Source organism: Cetorhinus maximus, chromosome 10 (assembly GCF_964194155.1).
Source record: "Cetorhinus maximus chromosome 10, sCetMax3.hap1.1, whole genome shotgun sequence".
Lineage (NCBI taxonomy): Eukaryota > Metazoa > Chordata > Chondrichthyes > Lamniformes > Cetorhinidae > Cetorhinus > Cetorhinus maximus.
Window position 1 is genome coordinate 96301080 of NC_135888.1, and position 18576 is coordinate 96319655.

Sequence of the window (18576 nt, forward strand, 5' to 3'; positions counted from 1 at the left end):
TTCAGCTATCACCCCTGAGCTCGCTGACTTTCATCGGCCAGTAGAGCAACATTTTGATTTTGAAATTCTCATCCTTGTTTTCAAATACCATGACCTTACCCCTCCCTTTCTTCAGCCCCACAACCCTCCAAGATATCTGTGTTCCATAATTCTGGTCTCATGAGAATCCCCCATTTTAATTGCTCCACCATTGGTGTCTGCACCTTCAGTTGCCTTGGCCCTAAGTTCTGGAATACCCTCCCTACACTTCTCAACCTCCCTACCTCACTTTCCTCCTTTAAGCCACTTGTTAGAACCTGCTTGATCAAAGATTTTGTCATCTTTCCTAATAGCTCTTTATGTGGCTCAGTGTCATATTTTGTTTTGTAATTTTTTCTATTCATTCACAGGATGTGGGCTTCGCTGGCTGGGTCAGCATTTATTGCTCATCCCTAATTGCCCTCGAGAAGGTGGCGGTGAACTGTCTCCTTGAACTGCTGCAGTCCATGTGGTGTAGGTACACCCATGGTGCAGTTAGGGAGGGAGTTCCAGGATTTTGGCCCAGCGACAGTGAAGGAATGACAATATATTTCCAAGTCAGGATGGTGAGTGACTTGGAGCGGAACTTCTAGGTAGTGGTGTTCCCATCTATCTGCTGCCCTTGTCCTTCTAGATGGTAGTAGTCGTGCATTTGGAAGGTGCTGTCTAAGAAGCCCTGGTGAATTCCTGCAGTGCATCTTGTAGATGGTACACACTGCTGCTACTGTGCGTCGGTGGTGGAGGGAGTGAATGTTTGTGGATGTGGTGCCAATCAAGCGGGCTGCTTTGCCCTGGACGGTGCCAAGCTTCTTGAGTGTTGTGGGAGCTGCACTCATCGAAGCAAGTGGATGGTATTCCATCACACTCCTGACCTGTGCCTTGTAGATGGTGGACAGGATTTGGGGAGTCAGGAGGTAAATTACTCATCGCAAGATTCCTAGCCTCTGACCTGCTCTTGTAGCCGCAGTATTTATATGGCCTGTCCATTTCAGTTTCTGGTCAATGGTAACTCCTAGGATGTTGATAGTAGGGTTTCAGTGATGGTAATGCCATTGAACGTCAAGGGGTGATGGTTAGATTCGCTCTTGTTGGAGATGGTCATTGCCTGGCGAATGTCACTTGTCAGCCCAAGCCTGGATATTGTCCAAGTCTTGCTGTATTTGGATATGGACCGCTTCAGCATCTGAGGGGTCGCGAATGGTGCTGAACATTGTGCAATCATCAGCGAACATCCCCACTTCTGACCTTATGATGCAAGGAATGTTTTATAATATTCCTGTGAAGCACCTCTGGACATTTTATGATGTTAATGGTGCTATATAAATATAAGTTGTTTTAGATTTCCTGCATTATGAGTGACGACATTTCTAAAATATTTTCATTGGCTGTGAAATACTTTGGTCATGAAAAGTGCTATATAAATGCATTTATTTTCCTTTCTTTCTGTCAGATCATGTAACTTATTCAAAAAGCTACAAATCAGATATATTGAATATGAAAATAAAGTAGTAGTAAATTATGTCATGTGAATATTGTTATCACTAGCTGACCATGATGTAGACCAATTTAAAGCTTAAAATCTTAGCTTAGAGTTTATATGTTAAACCTATGTAAACCCTAACAAGGCTGTGCGAAAACAGGAACATGTGCCTGAATCTTCCAAGCAGCGGTAATGCTGCATGCAATCCTGCTGCGCACAAAGGTTCAGCCGACTCAGTTCTGCTGCGCATTTCCAATCCCAGCTGTCAAAGAAAGGCGCAGGACAGCGTCCCCTCTAACTCCAGTCAGGAACGAGTGGACGTGCCCTCATTTTACGTCCCTAGTTGTTATATCCTGTCCACTAAGTTTAAAGGTCCAGTCTTTGAGTGTGAGTTAGTGAATGGCGAACTGATTGGGTGAGTGGATGAGTGGGTGAGGTGGGATAAATGCATGAGTTGGGTAGGTGGACGAGTGGGTAGTCGGGCTGGTGGAAGTCTGGTCAGGTCGGGGGGTAGTTGGGTCCGGGGGCTGTATATGGGTCTGGTCATTTGGAGGGTAGTGTGTCTGGTCGGGATGGAGGGTGTGTAGTCATTTTGGGGTGGTAGTCAGGTCCAGTCAAGGGGATGCAGTCGTATCAGGCAGGTAGTTGGGTCAGGGGATGGCAGGGTGGTTAGATGGGTAGTCGGATCAGGAGGGGTAGGCAGATCCGGTTTGGGGGTGGGTAGTCAGGTCCAGTCGGGGGTGTAGGCAGCTCTGGTTAGGTGGTAGTCGGGTCAGGTCTGGGGAGTAATCAGTGGTTCTGATGGGGATAGTCGGGTCATGGGGGCATCGGGTCCAGCTGAGGCATAGTCTGATCAGTTCAGGGGCTAATCAGGTCAGATTGGGGGTGCGGGGGGTTGGGGGGGTAGGGGCTGTAGTCGGGTTGGGAGGGTAGTCAGGTCAGGCCAAGTGATGGGGTAGGCTGGTCGGAGGCAATCGAATGATCAGGGGACTAGTCAGGGGGTCGGGAGGAGTGATTTGTGGGGGAAGGGGGGATGGTCAGATGTGGAGTTACCCAGGTGTTAGGCCAGGTTTCAATCTAACATTTCTAACAGGTGACTATCCAGGTAAGTATCACAGATCTGTCCCAAGCCTCCAACTCTAGCCTGTAGCTCAGAGCCAAAGAGATTCGTGGAGGATCCCAGGCAGCAGGGGAAATTGCCCATCGGAAATTTAAAATTCACAGGCAATTCCCAGGAAGGTACATGTGTCAGGACTTCCATAGGGTCCCAATGCGCATCTTCGTCATATGCCCATTCTCCAACGATCCAGAGACTGGGAGATTTGGCTCATGGTGTTGTGTTTGCCTCATTTTATCATGTTCTGGGAACATGCATTTCTGCAGTTTACCATGACCTGGCTCCCTGACCAGACTTCCACCCGCCCGACTACCCACTCACCCACCTCCTCAGCTCACACACCTATGTACCCACCTATCCACTTGCCCATCTACCCACTCTGGCTCTATTTTGTCCCAACACAGAAAGGAGCCACATGAGGCAGCAGCACATGTTTTAAAAATTGAACCAGGTAGGCTAATGGAGTAGATCAACAGAACACAGGAAGTGTGAATCTGCCTAGCAACATGTTGATTCTTAACTAAAGACCTGAGATATTAATTCCAAACCAAGATATTCATATAAAATGCCATGTGGCAGCAGTGATCATGAGTTTTGTGGCTGGTGGCACTCGTAGATCTGTTTTCTGCAAAGCTACCTTCCCTTTTACAAAACAAAAACAGAATTACCTGGAAAAACTCAGCAAGTCTGGCAGCATCGGCGGAGAAGAAATCAGTTAACGTTTCGAGCCTTCATGGCCCTTCGGCAGAACTACAGCATAGTTTCAACAAAGGAGAAATATAAATTGGTTTAAGGTGGGTGGGGGGGTGCGGGGAAAGAGACACATTGAGGGTGTGGTGTGAGCAGATAATCCAAAGATGTCACAGACAAAAGGGTCAAAGAGGTGTTGAAGGTGGTGGTCTTTGTCTGAGAAAAGTGCTAATTAAGAATGGAAAACAGGATATTCAAAGTACAGCTCTAGTGGGGGTGGGGTGGAAAGACTAAAGGTTTTAGTTTTAGATTTAAAAATAATGGAAATAGGTGGGGAAAGAAGAATCTATATAAATTATTGAAAAAAAAAGCGGGTGGGGGGGGGAAAGAAATGGGGTGGGGATGGGGGGAGGGGGAGTTTAAGATCTGAAGTTGTTGAATTCAATATTCAGCCCAGAGGGCTGTAAAGTGCCTAGTCGGAAGATGAGGTGCTGTTCCTCCAGTTTGCGTTGGGCTTCACTGAAACAATGCAGCAAGCCAAGGACAGACATGTTGGCAAGAGAACAGGGTGGAGTGTTAAAATGGCAAGCGACAGGGAGGTTTGGGTCTTTCTTGCGGACAGACCGCAGGTGTTCCGCAAAACGGTCGCCCAGTTTGCGTTTGGTCTCTCCAATGTAGAGGAGACCGCATTGGGAGCAACGAATGCAGTAGACTAAGTTAGGGGAAATGCAAGTGAAATGCTGCTTCACTTGAAAGGAGTGTTTGGGCCCTTGGACGGTGAGGAGAGAGGAAGTGAAGGGGCAGGTGTTGCATCTTCTGCGTGGGCATGGGGAGGTGCCATAAGTGGGGGTTGAGGAGTAGGGGGTGATGGAGGAGTGGACCAGGGTGTCCCGGAGGGAACGATCCCTACGGAATGCCGTCAAGGGGGGGTGAAGGGAAGATGTGTTTGGTGGTGGCATCATGCTGGAGTTGGCGGAAATGGCGGAGGATGATCCTTTGAATGCGGAGGCTGGTGGGGTGATAAGTGAGGACAAGGGGGACCCTATCATATTTCTGGGAAGGAGGAGAAGGCGTGAGGGAGGATGCGCGGGATATGGGCCGGACCTCGGTTTTCCATCCACGGTCGTTGACAGGGCCCTCAACCGTGTCCGGCCCATATCCCGCGCATCCTCCCTCACGCCTTCTCCTCCTTCCCAGAAACATGATAGGGTCCCCCTTGTCCTCACTTATCACCCCACCAGCCTCCGCATTCAAAGGATCATCCTCCGCCATTTCCGCCAACTCCAGCATGATGCCACCACCAAACACATCTTCCCTTCACCCCCCCTTGACGGCATTCCGTAGGGATCGTTCCCTCCGGGACACCCTGGTCCACTCCTCCATCACCCCCTACTCCTCAACCCCCACTTATGGCACCTCCCCATGCCCACGCAGAAGATGCAACACCTGCCCCTTCACTTCCTCTCTCCTCACCGTCCAAGGGCCCAAACACTCCTTTCAAGTGAAGCAGCATTTCACTTGCATTTCCCCTAACTTAGTCTACTGCATTCGTTGCTCCCAATGCGGTCTCCTCTACATTGGAGAGACCAAACGCAAACTGGGCGACCGTTTTGCGGAACACCTGCGGTCTGTCCGCAAGAAAGACCCAAACCTCCCTGTCGCTTGCCATTTTAACACTCCACCCTGTTCTCTTGCCAACATGTCTGTCCTTGGCTTGCTGCATTGTTTCAGTGAAGCCCAACGCAAACTGGAGGAACAGCACCTCATCTTCCGACTAGGCACTTTACAGCCCTCTGGGCTGAATATTGAATTCAACAACTTTAGATCTTAAACTCCCCCTCCCCCCATCCCCACCCCATTTCTTTCCCCCCCCCACCCGCTTTTTTTTTCAATAATTTATATAGATTCTTCTTTCCCCACCTATTTCCATTATTTTTAAATCTAAAACTAAAACCTTTAGTCTTTCCACCCCACCCCCACTAGAGCTGTACTTTGAATATCCTGTTTTCCATTCTTAATTAGCACTTTTCTCAGACAAAGACCACCACCTTCAACACCTCTTTGACCCTTTTGTCTGTGACATCTTTGGATTATCTGCTCACACCACACCCTCAATGTGTCTCTTTCCCCGCCCCCCCCCCCCCCCCCCCCCCCACCCACCTTAAACCAATTTATATTTCTCCCTTGTTGAAACTACGCTGCAGTTCTGCCGAAGGGCCATGAAGGCTCGAAACGTTAACTGATTTCTTCTCCGCCGATGCTGCCAGACTTGCTGAGTTTTTCCAGGTAATTCTGTTTTTGTTTTGTTTTGGATTTCCAGCATCCGCAGTAGCTTTTAGCTTTTTGTTTTTACCTTCCCTTTTAGTTGGAAGTCCTGTTCAGGCCACAAGGTGGCAGAAATCCAATCTTTTGAAATCTGTCCCTTTCTTCTCATTGCATGTCTAGAATGTAAAGTTACTCATAGGCAAGAATCTTTTGAAAGTGCAACTTATGTAGAAGCCTGTAGGGGAGCCAATTGTAATGAAAATAATGATCCAGATTCCTAAATCAGATCACAAATACAATTTCTTGAAAATTATTAATATTACTCATATCCTCTGCTGTTGCCATTAAATGAATGACAACATGTTTGACTATTCATAACAAGAATGATTAAAGCTGCTGGAGATAATCAGGGTCAGTTTATGGACAAACATACTATGAAAGTGTTCCTTTAAGAGGCAAAATATGCTCATGGTACCCTCTGGACATTCCATTTCTTTTTTACTAAACTTTGAATTTTGTTTCATATTTATATACCTGACATAAAAGATTGTAGATTGACCTTTAGTTTGGCATTCATAGCTACTGGATACTGTGTGAACTTGTTAAAATATTTTCTAGAAACAAATTGGATAATATGAATATAAACTTGAAAAAAGACAGTATAATAGTGTCATTGATATATTCAGGGAAATCTAGAATAAATAGATTTCCTGTACCATTGAATAGACAGCTGGGTTAGATTTCTGCAACAAAAGGCATGAAAAGATCCAGCTGAAAGTAAGTCAGAGGGAAGTATCGATATTGCAGGACTGAAACGCAGAAGTAAGGGACTTGGCAGATCAGATATCATCAGACAACTTGCTGTCTAGTTTGTAATCTTGTCCCTGAGGGTTAATTTTAACTGAACTGACGGGATAGGGTCAGTATCCTGTTTTACAAGCCACTCAGTTTGACTTTCGGTTGAAGGTGGGGTGTAAACGGGCGCTGCTCCAATCCTGTCAGCTTCCTGTCAGGTGAGTTAGGTTAATATTACGAAATTAAAAACATGAAATACATGAAATACTGAGCAAGTTTGAAAGCTTAACATTTCAGGCCAATGAGTTAGATCACCAACCTAAAACTCAGTCTCTGTATGAAGTATGAGATGATGAGTAATGAATTACAAATATGCATATTGACCTGTGTGTACAAGTGAGACTTTTAGGAATCTATAAACCTGTCCAAAATTAAGGGGAATACAATACACAGTGGTAAATTATCCATTTGTATCCAGCGCAATATTCTTAAAGTAAAACAGAAAATGCTAGAAACATGAAACAGTTCAGGCAGTATCTGTAGACAGAGAAACATTTGGCATAATTTTAACCTAACTCATCAAGGGAATCCTGTGGGATTGGCGGAATATTGGTTTCACAGCTGGAACAATATTACAAAAATTGGGTAGTATATAAAACTCTGCATTGCACCTGATTCTGTCAATCTCCTAACCAGTGCCTAGTTTAAAATTACCCCTGCATGGTTAACATTCCAGACCACTAGCCTTTCATTAGAACTGGTTGATGTTACAGATGATTGTAAGAAGATATAAAGGGAAGAGAGGGCAGGAAAAGCAAAACGGAGAGGTCTGTGATGGGTGAAGGGCAGGAGATAACTAAATGACCACATGGTGATGGTGCAAAGCAAAAGGAAGTGATAATCAGACAAATTCGAAAAACAAAAGATGTGCCCAAATGATGTATGAATGGTTACAGCAAAATAACAGAGCACAAGAGAAGTTTTACCACTATGTACCAGTTTACGTTCCCTAAGATGACAGGTTGACAAACCTACTAACAGGTCTCTGCTATTTCCATTTTCCAGTTAACTTTGGGAACGTGTGTGAGAACAGCTGTAGTGAGTTACCCAGCCTGTGAAGAACAGCTTAGGCTTCTCAGCACATATTCAATGAGATACAAAAGATCAGGAGTTCACTGGGTTGGAGCTACTTCCTACAGCCCATGTCATTGCAGTTTAGGATCCTGGGCTTTTTTAAATAGAGGCATGGGGCAGCAAGTGGAGGTAGGTTTCGGCGCCCAGTGTGAGCTCATAGGCCAGTGGGGAAAGACCTTGGGTCTAGCAGGAAACAATTGAGCTAATTGCTGAAGCAGTCATGCCCAGATGCAGCAGACCTGGACAATATTAATGGTCAGGCCAATTAGTGGCAAATAGCATTTGTGCCAGATAAGTGCCAGGCAATGACCATCTCCAGCAAGAGAGAATCCAACCATCTCCCTTTGGCTTTCAATGGCATTACCATCACTGAATCCCCTACTATCAACATCCTGGGGCTACCATTGACCAGAAACTGAACTGGACCAGCCTGTGGTCACACTGTGGCTCCAAGAGCAGGTCAGGGGCTGGAAATTCTGCGGCAAGTAACTTGCCTCCTGACTCACCAAAGCCTCTCTCCAATCTACAAGGCACAAGTCAGGAGTGTGATGGAATACTCTTCACTTGCCTGGATGAGTGCAGATCCAACACCCAAGAAGCTCGCCGCTATCCAGGACACCCGACCCACCACCTTGAACATTCACTCCCTCCACCACCAATGTGCAGTAGCAGCAGTGTGTACCATTACAAGATGCACTACAGAAACTCACCAAGGCACCTTCGACAGCACCTTCCAAGCCACAACCTCTACCACCTGGAAGGACAAGGGCAGCAGTCGTATGGGAACACCACTATCTGCAGGTTTTCCTCCAGGCCACACACCATCCTGACTTGGAACTATATTGCTGTTCCTTCACTGTCGCTGGGTCAAAATCTTGGAACTCCCTTCCTAACTGCACTGTGGGTGTACCTACACCACATCACAAGGATGCCATTGGTGCAATAGTTAGAGATGACCTTGTTTCAGCAGATCAAGATGTAGAATCAGTTTGGGTGGAGATGAGGAATAGGAGGGGAAAGAAGTCACTAGTATGAGTGGTCTACAGGCCCCCTAACAGTACCCACAATGTCGGACAAAGTATACAAGAAGAAATATTGGATGCTTGTGATAAAGGGATGGCGATAATCATGGGTGACTTTAATCTACATATAAATTGGAAAAATCAGATTGGCAGTAGTAGACTGGATGAGGAGTTTGAGATGCTTTTGAGATAGTTTCTTAGAGCAGCATGTTCTGGAACCAACCAGAGAGCAGGTTATTTTGGACTTGGTATTGTGTAATATGACATGGTTAATTAATGATCTCAAAGTAAAGGCACCCCTAGGTAGCAGTGACCACAATATGATTGAATTTTACATCCAGTTTGAAAGGGAGAGTAGTGGGTCTAAGACTAGTATTTTAAACTTAAACAAGGGCAACTATGTTGGCATGAAAGCTGAGCAAGCTGAAGTGAACTGGGATACTAGGCTAGGGGACAGATCAATAGAAAAGCATCGGAAGACATTTAAGGGGCTATTTCAGAATACTCAGAATAAGTAGACTCCTACTATTAAAACAAAATTCTAAAGGGAGGACCCACCATTTGCGGTTAGCTAAAGGAGTTAAGGAAAGCATCAAACTTAAGGAAAAAGCATATAACTGCACAAAGATGAGTGGCAGATCAGATGATTGGTCAGAATATACAAAATGGCACAGGATGACTAAAAGGTTTGTCAGGAGAAAGAAATTGGAGTATGAGAGGAAGCTAGCTAGCAATGTAAAAATGGATATCAAGATTTTCTACAGGTATTTAAAAAAGAAAAGAGTAAGTGAAGTGAATGTTGGTCCTCTAGAGAGTGAGAATGGGGAGTTAATAGTAGGTAATAAGGAAATGGCAGATGAAATGAACAAATATTTTGCTTCTGTCTTCACTATAGAGGATACAAAAATATTCCAGTAATAGCTGTAAATTGGGAGGTGGAGGGAAGAGGGGAACTTTGTGAAATTACAAACACTAGGGAAGTGGTACCGAGCAAACTGATGGAGCTGAGGGCTGACAAGTCTCCGGGTCCTAATGGACTTCATCATAGGGTCTTAAAAGAGGTGGCTAATGAGGTAGTAGATGTGTTGGTGTTAATTTTCCAAAATTCGCTAGATTCTGGAAAAGCTCAATCAGACTGGAAATTAGCAAATATAACCCCTCTATTCAAGAAGGGAGGGAAGCAGAAAGCAGGAAACTATAAGCCAGTTAGCTTGATGTCTGTTGTGGGGAAGGTGTTAGAAATGATCATTAAAGAGGTTATAGCTGGGTACTTAGAAAAATGCAAGGTAATAGGAAAGAGTCAGCATGGTTTTGTGAAAGGAAAATCATGTTTAACCAATTTATTAGAGTTCTTTGAAGGACTAACATGTGCCGTGGATAAAGGGGAGCCTGTAGACACACTGTACTTAGATTTCCAGAAGGCATTTGATCAGGTGACACATCAAAGGTTATTGCGGAAAATAAAAGCTCATGGTGTAGGGGGTAACATATTAGCATGGATAGAAGAATGGTTGGCTGATAGAAAACAGAGAGTATGCATAATTGGTCTTTGTCTGACTGGCAGGATGTGATGGGTGGAATCCCGCATGGGTCTGTGCTGGGGTCTCAACTTTTACAATTTACATCATTGACTTAGATGAGGGGAGCGAAGGCATGGTAGCTAAATTTGCAGATGACACAAAGATAGGTAGGAAAGTGTGTTGTGAGGAAAACAGGAGTTTCCAGATAAATATAGATAAGTTGAGTGAGTGGGCAAAAATCTGGCAGATGGAGTATAATGTAGGAAAATATGAAGTTCTTCACTTTGGCAGGAAGAATAAACAGGCAGAGTATTAATTCATTGGGGAATGACTGTAGAATTCCGAGGTGCAAAGGGATCTAGGTGTTCTAGGGCACGAGTCACAAAAAGTTAGTATGCAGGTACAGCAAATAATTAAGAAGGCTAATGGAATGCTATCCTTTATTACAAGAGGAATTGAACATAAAAGTGAGGATGTTATGCTTCAGTTTTACAGGGAATTGGTGAGACCACATCTCGAATACTGTGTGCAGTTTTGGTCTCCTTGGCGAGAATTTTCAGCTCGGTGAGCGGGGGCGGGGCCCGCTCACCGAGGCGTAAAATGACGCGGGGTGATGTCACCGCATGTCATTTAGATTTTCAGACTCGGCTGCACGCCTGCCAAACTGTCAAAAGCCTGTTAAGGCCATTAATTAACTAATTAACCCTATTGAGAAAGCTACCCGTCCAACCTTAAGGGTGACGGGCAGGCGAAGAGCCCAGGCGGCCTTCACATTTTTCATGGAACCTCATCCACGGGCGGGATGAGGTTTCGTGAAGGGTTGATAAATTAAATAAATTTTTTCATTAAAGTTCATTGACATGTCCCAGCTCATGCGACACTGTCACATGAGGGGACACGTCTTAATTTTTTTTCTTTATTAAAATTTTTCAAACTTAAAGCTTATCTCCTTGAGGCACCTCTGTGCCTCAGGGAGATTTCTGTGCTCTTTCGCGCACATAAAATGGCGGCGCGGACCCGATCGGCCGCCCCTGCACAACTCCTCCAATGGGGGAAACTTCTCCCCCTTATTTTAGGAAGGATGTAAATGCGTTGGAGGCGGTTCAGAGGAGGTTTACTAGATTGATAACTGGACTGAGCAGATTGTCTTATGAGGACAATGAGTCCTTATGAGGTTGGACAGGCTGGACTTGTTTTCACTGGAGTTTAGAAGAGTGAGGGGTGACCTGATTGAAGTATATAAGACCCTGAATGGTCTTGACAAGGTGGACGCGGAAAGGATGTTTCCTCTTGTGGGTGAGTCCAGAACTAGGGGGCACTGTTTTAAAATTAGGGGCTGCCCTTATAGGACAGAGATGAGGAGAATTTTTTTCTCTGAGGGTCATGTGACTTTGGAACTCTCTGCCTCAGAAGGCAATGGAGGTGGGGTCATTGAATATTTTTTAAGGCAGAGGTAGAAAGATTCTTGTTAGGCAAGGGAATCAAAGCTTATTGGGGTTAGATGGGAATGTGGAACTCGAAACACAAAAATGATCTTATTGAATGGTGGAGCAGGCTCAAGGGGCCAATTGGCCTACTTCTGCTCCTATTTCATATGTTTGTATGTACCAGATGGACTGTAGCAGTTCAAGAAGATGGCTCACTACCATCTTCTCAAGGGTAAATAGGGATGGGCAATAAATGCTGGCCTTGCAATGAATGCCCACATCCCATGAAAGAATAAGAGAAAATTTGAAAGGCCATTCGGAGCCTTTTTAACCCTGCATTTGTCCTTTCACACAAGGGCTCCTGGCTATGTCTACACAAGAAAGGAGAAGACGAGTACACAGCAGAAGCTCACTGCTGAGTGAAACACACCTGACCTGACAGCAACAGAATAAAGGCTTAAATCAGCATTTATTCAGCAAACCTGTGAACAGCCACAGTGAAAGACAAGCATTGACAAGGGGCAGTTCTTTCAGACAAAATTCACTGATTTCTTTCAGATCAGCAACTTTGTCCTGCTACAATCACGTGCCTTAGATTCCTTTCTATCTGAATGCACGTAGCATTCATAACAAAACAGAAGAACTGATAGCACAAATAGAAATAAATAAGTAAGATCTGCTAGCTATTTAGAGACATGGCTGCAGGATGATATAGATTAGGACCTAAATATTGAAGGGTACATGACATTTAGGAAGGACAAGAAGTTGGGAGAAAGGTGGAGGGGTGGCTCTGTTAATTAGTGACACAATAGAAAGGGATGGCCTAAGTTCCGGAAACCAGGATGTAGAAATGCTTTGGGTAGAGATGAAAAATTATAAAAGCAAGAAGTCACTTATGGGAAGTGGTGCATAGACACCCAAAGGTAACCAAATGGTAGGGCAGAGTATAAAGGAAGAAATAATGCAAGTTTGTCAGAAAGGTATGGCAATAGTCAAGGAGGATTTTTATCTACATATAGACTGGATAAATCAGATGAATAGTTCACAGAGTGTTTTAGGGATAGTTTCTTAGAACAGAATGTTCTGAAGTCTACCAGAGAACAGGCTATACCAGACCTGGGGCACAATTTTTACCTTGTTAGGCATGCGCAGCGAGCGGGTCCAGGAGCAGCTGCGAAACTGACTGCGATTTCACGCTGGCTGGCCAGTTAACGGGCTGAGCACGCTGGAAGCCTCAGCGCTGCCAGGATGGGGGCGAGAGGAGGGCGAGCGCTGAAGTGTGCGCATGCTGGGGGGGGTGCACTCAGTGAAAGATCCCTCAGAGCTGCCTCAGGGAGCTGACGAATTTTAAATACAAAAATAAACTTTTAACATATGAGATAAACATGTCCACACATGTGACTCAGTCACATGATGAGGGACATGAAAAAAAGGATGTTAAAAATTTTTTATTGTTTTTTTAGTAAGCACTGGAAACCTCATCCTGCCCATGGATGAGGTTTTGTTAAAAATGCAAAGGCTGCCTGGCCTATTCGCCCACCTGCCAACCGAACGGTTGAGCAGGCAGTGAAAACTGCAGCTTAAATTATTACTTAAGGGCTGTAATAGGCCTCTTAATTGTCGGGCAAGCTGCTACCTCTCATGCACGCCCACCGACCAAAAGATCGCGAGTGCATGATGGCGTCGGGACGCTCGCACAATGTCATCATGCACTATTTCACTTCCATTTGGGTCGGGCGCCCACTGGACAAAAAATTCTGCCCCTAGTATTGTGCAACGAGACAGGATTCATTAATGATCTCATAGTTAAGGTGACCCTGTGTAGCAGTGATCATGATATGATTGAATTTTACATTCAGGTTAAGGGAGAGAAGAGTGGGTCCAAAACTAGTATTTTAAACTTAAATAGGGGCAATTATGAGGGCATGAAAGCAGAACTAGCTAAAGTGAACTGGCAAATTAGGTTGAGGGATAGGTCAATAGAGATGTGGCAGACATTTAAAGGGATATTTCAGAATACATTCCAACGAGAAAGGAAAATTCCAAGTGGGGACCCACCAACCATGGTTAACCAAAAATTTTAAAGATAGTATCAAACTTAAAGAAGAAGCATATAACTGAGCAAGGATAGGTGGCAGGTCAGAAGACTGGACAGAATATAAGCCACAGCAAAGAAAGTCTAAAAGATTAATAAGGAGGAAAAATTAGAGTGCAAGAGAAAGCTAGCTAGAAATATAAAAATGGATAGTAAGAGTTTCTATAGATGTTTAAATTTAAAGAAGAGTCAACAAAATGAGTATTGGTCCTACAGAAAATGAGACTGGAGAATTAACAATGGAAAATAAGGAGATGGCAGATGAATTGAACAGGTATTTTGCATCGGCCTTCACTATAGGGGATACAAGTAACATCCCAGAAATAGCTGTAAATCAGGAATTGAAAGGGAGGAACTCAGGAAAATTACAATCACTAAGGAAGTGATACTTACCGCATTGTTGGAGCTGCAGGCTGACAAATCACCGGATCCTGATGGACTTCATCTTAGGGTCTTAAAAGAAGTGGCTAGTGAAATAGTCAATGTGTTGGTTTTAATTTTCTAAATTTGGGTTCCATTAGATTGGAAAATAACAAATGTAACTCCTTTATCCAAAAAGGGAGAGAGACAGAAAGCAAGAAACTACAAGCCAGTTACTAAAGATGTCATGGCAGGGCACTTAGAAAAAATCAAAGCAATCAGGCAGTCAATATGGTTTTGTGAAAGGGAAATCATGTTTAACAATTTATTGGCATTCTTTGAAGAAGCCACATGTGCTGTAGATAAAGGGGAACCAGTGGATGTACTGTACTTAGACTTCCAGAAGACATTTGATAAGGTACCACATCAAAGGTTATTGCGGAAAATAAAAGCCCATGGTGTAGTGGGTAATATATTGGCACGGACAGAGGATTGGCTAGCTAACAGGAAATAGAGAGTAGACATAAATGGGTCTTTTTCTGGTTGGCAGGATGTAATGAGTGGCATGCCACAGGGATCAGTGCTGGGATCTGGACTTTTTACAATTTATATGAATGACTTGGATGAAGGGACCAAATCTATTGTTGCTAATTTTACTGATGACACCAAGATAGATAGGAAATTATGTTGTGAAAAGGACATAAGGAGGCTACAAAGGGACATAGATAGGTTAAATGAGTGGGCCAAGACCTGGTAAATGGAGTATAATGTAGCAAATGTGAAATTATCCATTTTGGCAGGAAGAATAAAAAATAAGCATATTATCTAAATGGTGAGAGATAACAGAGCTCTAAGATTACGATGGATGAATCACAAAAGGCTATAGGTACAGCAAGTAATTTGAAAAGCTAATAGGATGTTATCATTTGGAAGTTATGCTCCAGTTGTACAGTTGAGACCACATTGTGTACAGTATTGGTCTCCTTATTTAAGGAAGGATGTAAATGCATTAGAAACAGTTTAGAGAAGGTTTTTTTATTTATTTGTTCTTGGGATGTGGACATCACTGGTTAGGCCATCATTTATTGCCCTAGAGGGTATTTAAGAGTCAACTACATTGCTGTGGGCCTGGAGTCATATGTAGGCCAGACCAGGTAAGGACATTAGTGAACCGGATGGGTTTTACAACAATCAACAATGGTTTCATCATTAGACTTTTAATTCCAGACTTTTATTGAATTTGGGTCCTCAGAGCATTACCCTCGGTCTCTGGATTACCAATATAGTGACAGCACCACTATGCCACTACCTCCCCTAATACCAGGAATGGGCGGGTTGTCTTATGAGGAAAGGTTGGACAGGCTGGGCTTGTATCGATTGGAGTTTAGAACAGTAAGAGGCGACTTGATTAAAACCTTTAAGATCCTGAGGGGTCTTGACAGGGTGGATGTGAAGAGGATGTTTCCTCTTGTGGGAGAATCTAGAACAAGGGCCACTGTTTAAAAATAAGGGGTTGCCCATTTAAGATGGAGATGAGGAGAACATTTTTCCCTCAGAAGGTAGTGAGTCTTTAGAACTCTCTTCCTCAAAAGGGAATGGAAGCAGCCTTTGAATATTTTTAAGGCAGAGGAAGATAGATCTTTGATAGACAAGGGGGGGTGGGGTGGGGGGCGGGGGGTGAAAGGTTATTGGGGATAGGCAGAAGATTACAATCAGATCAGCCATTATCTTATTGAATGGTGGAGCAGGCTCGAAGGGCTGAATGGCCTACTTCTGCTCCTAAGTCGTATGTTTGTATGCATGTATGTATGCATGTTCACTGAAGTCAGTCTCAATATCTTGCTGTGAGACTTCCCTGCAGCATGGGGGTTTGCATATTCTGCAATTGGCTGGATCCCTGAGCAGTGCAGTGTGCTCCAACTCAGCAGCCACAGTGATAGTGGTAGCAACTCCAGCAGCAGCAGCAGCCTTCCCTGTAGCCACATGCAGCCAGATGAAACAGAGGAGATGTCCACAGGACTGTAACTCAAGGAGATAATACCCTCAGCATTGGGTCTATAGACTAAGGGTCGGTCAGCTTCCTCGAACTCTCTGAACAGCAGTTTCTCACGACAGCTAGCCGCAAACAACTGGAACCTTTTGGACTGGACCTCCAGCCAAGCGAAACAAGTAGTCACCCATTGCCCATGGCTGTCAAGGTGTCCACAGCCCTCGACTTCTTCACATCCCGGTTCTTCCAGGGCCTGCTGGTGTTATCAGTAGGATCATGCAATTGGCTGCCCACAGTTGCATCGGCTAGCTTAATAATGTAGCGTTTGTGAGGGCTTCCAAATATATTAACTTTGAGTCCATCAAACCCAAAGGGCTTTGCTTCCATTGTGGAAATTCCACAGGTCCAGGGGGTCATAGACTGAGCCCGTGTGGCAATGAAGGCGCCATCAGACCAGCCAATCAGAAGGCCTTCCACTGATTTTATGTTCAGCTTGTCTTTGATCGCCGCAAGAACATAATGGGCCGTAACTTCCGAGCTCCCCAGCATTGGATTTGGGGAGCACCCCAAAGATGCAGTGGGGAACCCCTCTCAGAACTTCAAAGGTCAGGGTTTGTACAGCAATTGCCCAGAAGTGCAAACTTGCTCTGGGCAATTGCCCTGCTCTGGAAAGCATCCGAAAATGCAATTTAAATCGCAAACTTTGGATGGTTCCGGCTGTGTTACATAAATGGTGACTCAGAGAAAGTTAGAAGAATTAAAGCCTCTTCTAACTTCTGGGTAACTACTGTAAAGACACAGAGCAGCACCCCCCCCCCCAACCCCCCACAGGACTACCCTCACACCCCCGACCCCCAGGGTTTCCCCTACCCGCCGACTAACCCCCCACACCCCCCTATATTCCCCACCCACCCAACTCCCCATGGGATACCCCCAATCCGACTGGCTTGATCCCCTCACCCCCTGCAGTACTGACCGACACCCCCTCACCGCCAACTCATTCCCCTCCCCCCCCACCACCCCCCACCCGACCCAACCGGAAACCCACCTCCCCGACAACCGCAGGCTCTAACCCCCTCCTGCCTTGACTGGTCCTCCCTCCTGACCTCCGACACCAACCCCCGATATCCGACACCCTACATCCCTCTCCAAGGTCCGAAAACTTCCCCTGAAATCAGCACCCCCAGCTCCCCGACGTCCAAGCCCCTCCCAATCCCCCTGATGTCGGCCCCCATACCCCACCGAGGTCGTCACCCCCATCCCCCCTCCACCCCCCTGATGTCCGACACCCCCTTGTCCACAGCTAGGGCCATAAAAAAGCGGGTGTGTCCTTCTTCAATCCGACTCTGCTGGACTGCGACGCTGGGCCTTGGAGACAGCTGTGCTGCCTGGACCTTGCCCGGCCTGAGTCGGAAGGTCGGGTTAGACAGGCACAGAACAAATTTAGAGTAAGTAATTGGACATGGAGTGGCAATCCGACACTGATTGCCACTGTGAGGAAGTTATGACCTAATGAAATCAGTGGCATATATTCAAGAAACTGACATGACTCTTTCATCGGTCTCAAGTTCTGCAGGTGTTTTCTCCACCAGACAGCCTCAGTGGTTGCATCTGAGGGAAAAGAGACACTCACTCAAGACCAAGCCGATAATACCAGTGAGAAACCCCACCCAAGGAGAGGTACAACAGGAGCCATGTCACCACCAGGGCCATAATCAAGCGAGCTATTAGCTTGGTCAAAATGAGGTTCCACTGCCTTGGATGACCTGGAGATTCCCTTTAGTATGCTCCAGCAAGTGTATCCAGGATTGTGTGGTCTGCTGTTCTCTTCACAGCACGGCACTGCAGAGAGGACTGGAGCTGGGGCAAGAGGAAGGTGGAGAGGGCCCAGCATCCTTGCAGGAGGTGAAGGATGAAGATAAGGAGGAGCATCCTGATGTACCATTGGTGACTGCAGCTGCAGAATTGCCTGCAGAACAGCCCAAGATAGCTTCATCCAGGCATGCTTCACTTGCAGCACTACAGGCTTTCCATTAAGATCACTCTGGAAATTCTGACAGAAGCACACCCATTGCCCATTACTGCTTCGCAAGTACTCCTTTCGCTTATGACCACCGAGGCTCAGCATCTGCGTCCAGCTGAACAGCCTCCAACAAGGAGGCTAAGAGGAAATTTGAAAGAGTTGTTGAAAATCATGAAGGGTTTATATAGAGTAACTAAAGAAAAAACTAATCCAATGGCTGACTGGTTGATAATTGAAGGTGATTGGCAAAAGAATCAGAGATGGCGTGGTGAAAAGGTTTTATTACGCAGCAAGTGGTTAGGATCGAGAATGCACTGCCTGACAGATTCAGTAGCAGCTTTCAAAAGGAATTGGATAAATATTTCAAGGAGAAATAATTACAGGGATATGGGGAAAGAGCGAGGGAGTGGGACTTAGTGAATTGATGGGCCAAATGTCCTCTTCTCACCATCTGTGGTAATCTGAGGTGTAATACACCTTTAAGAGAATATGGGCAGATTGACCATGTGACTGTAAGACCCAATAGCTGTGTAGCGTGGGCTACCTTGTTAACATTAGTCTAGAGTAGGGTCTGGTTGGAGAAGCACACATCATGTTCGTGCTCTGTTGTTTGTGTTTCATTTCACATTGGTCTCTGCGT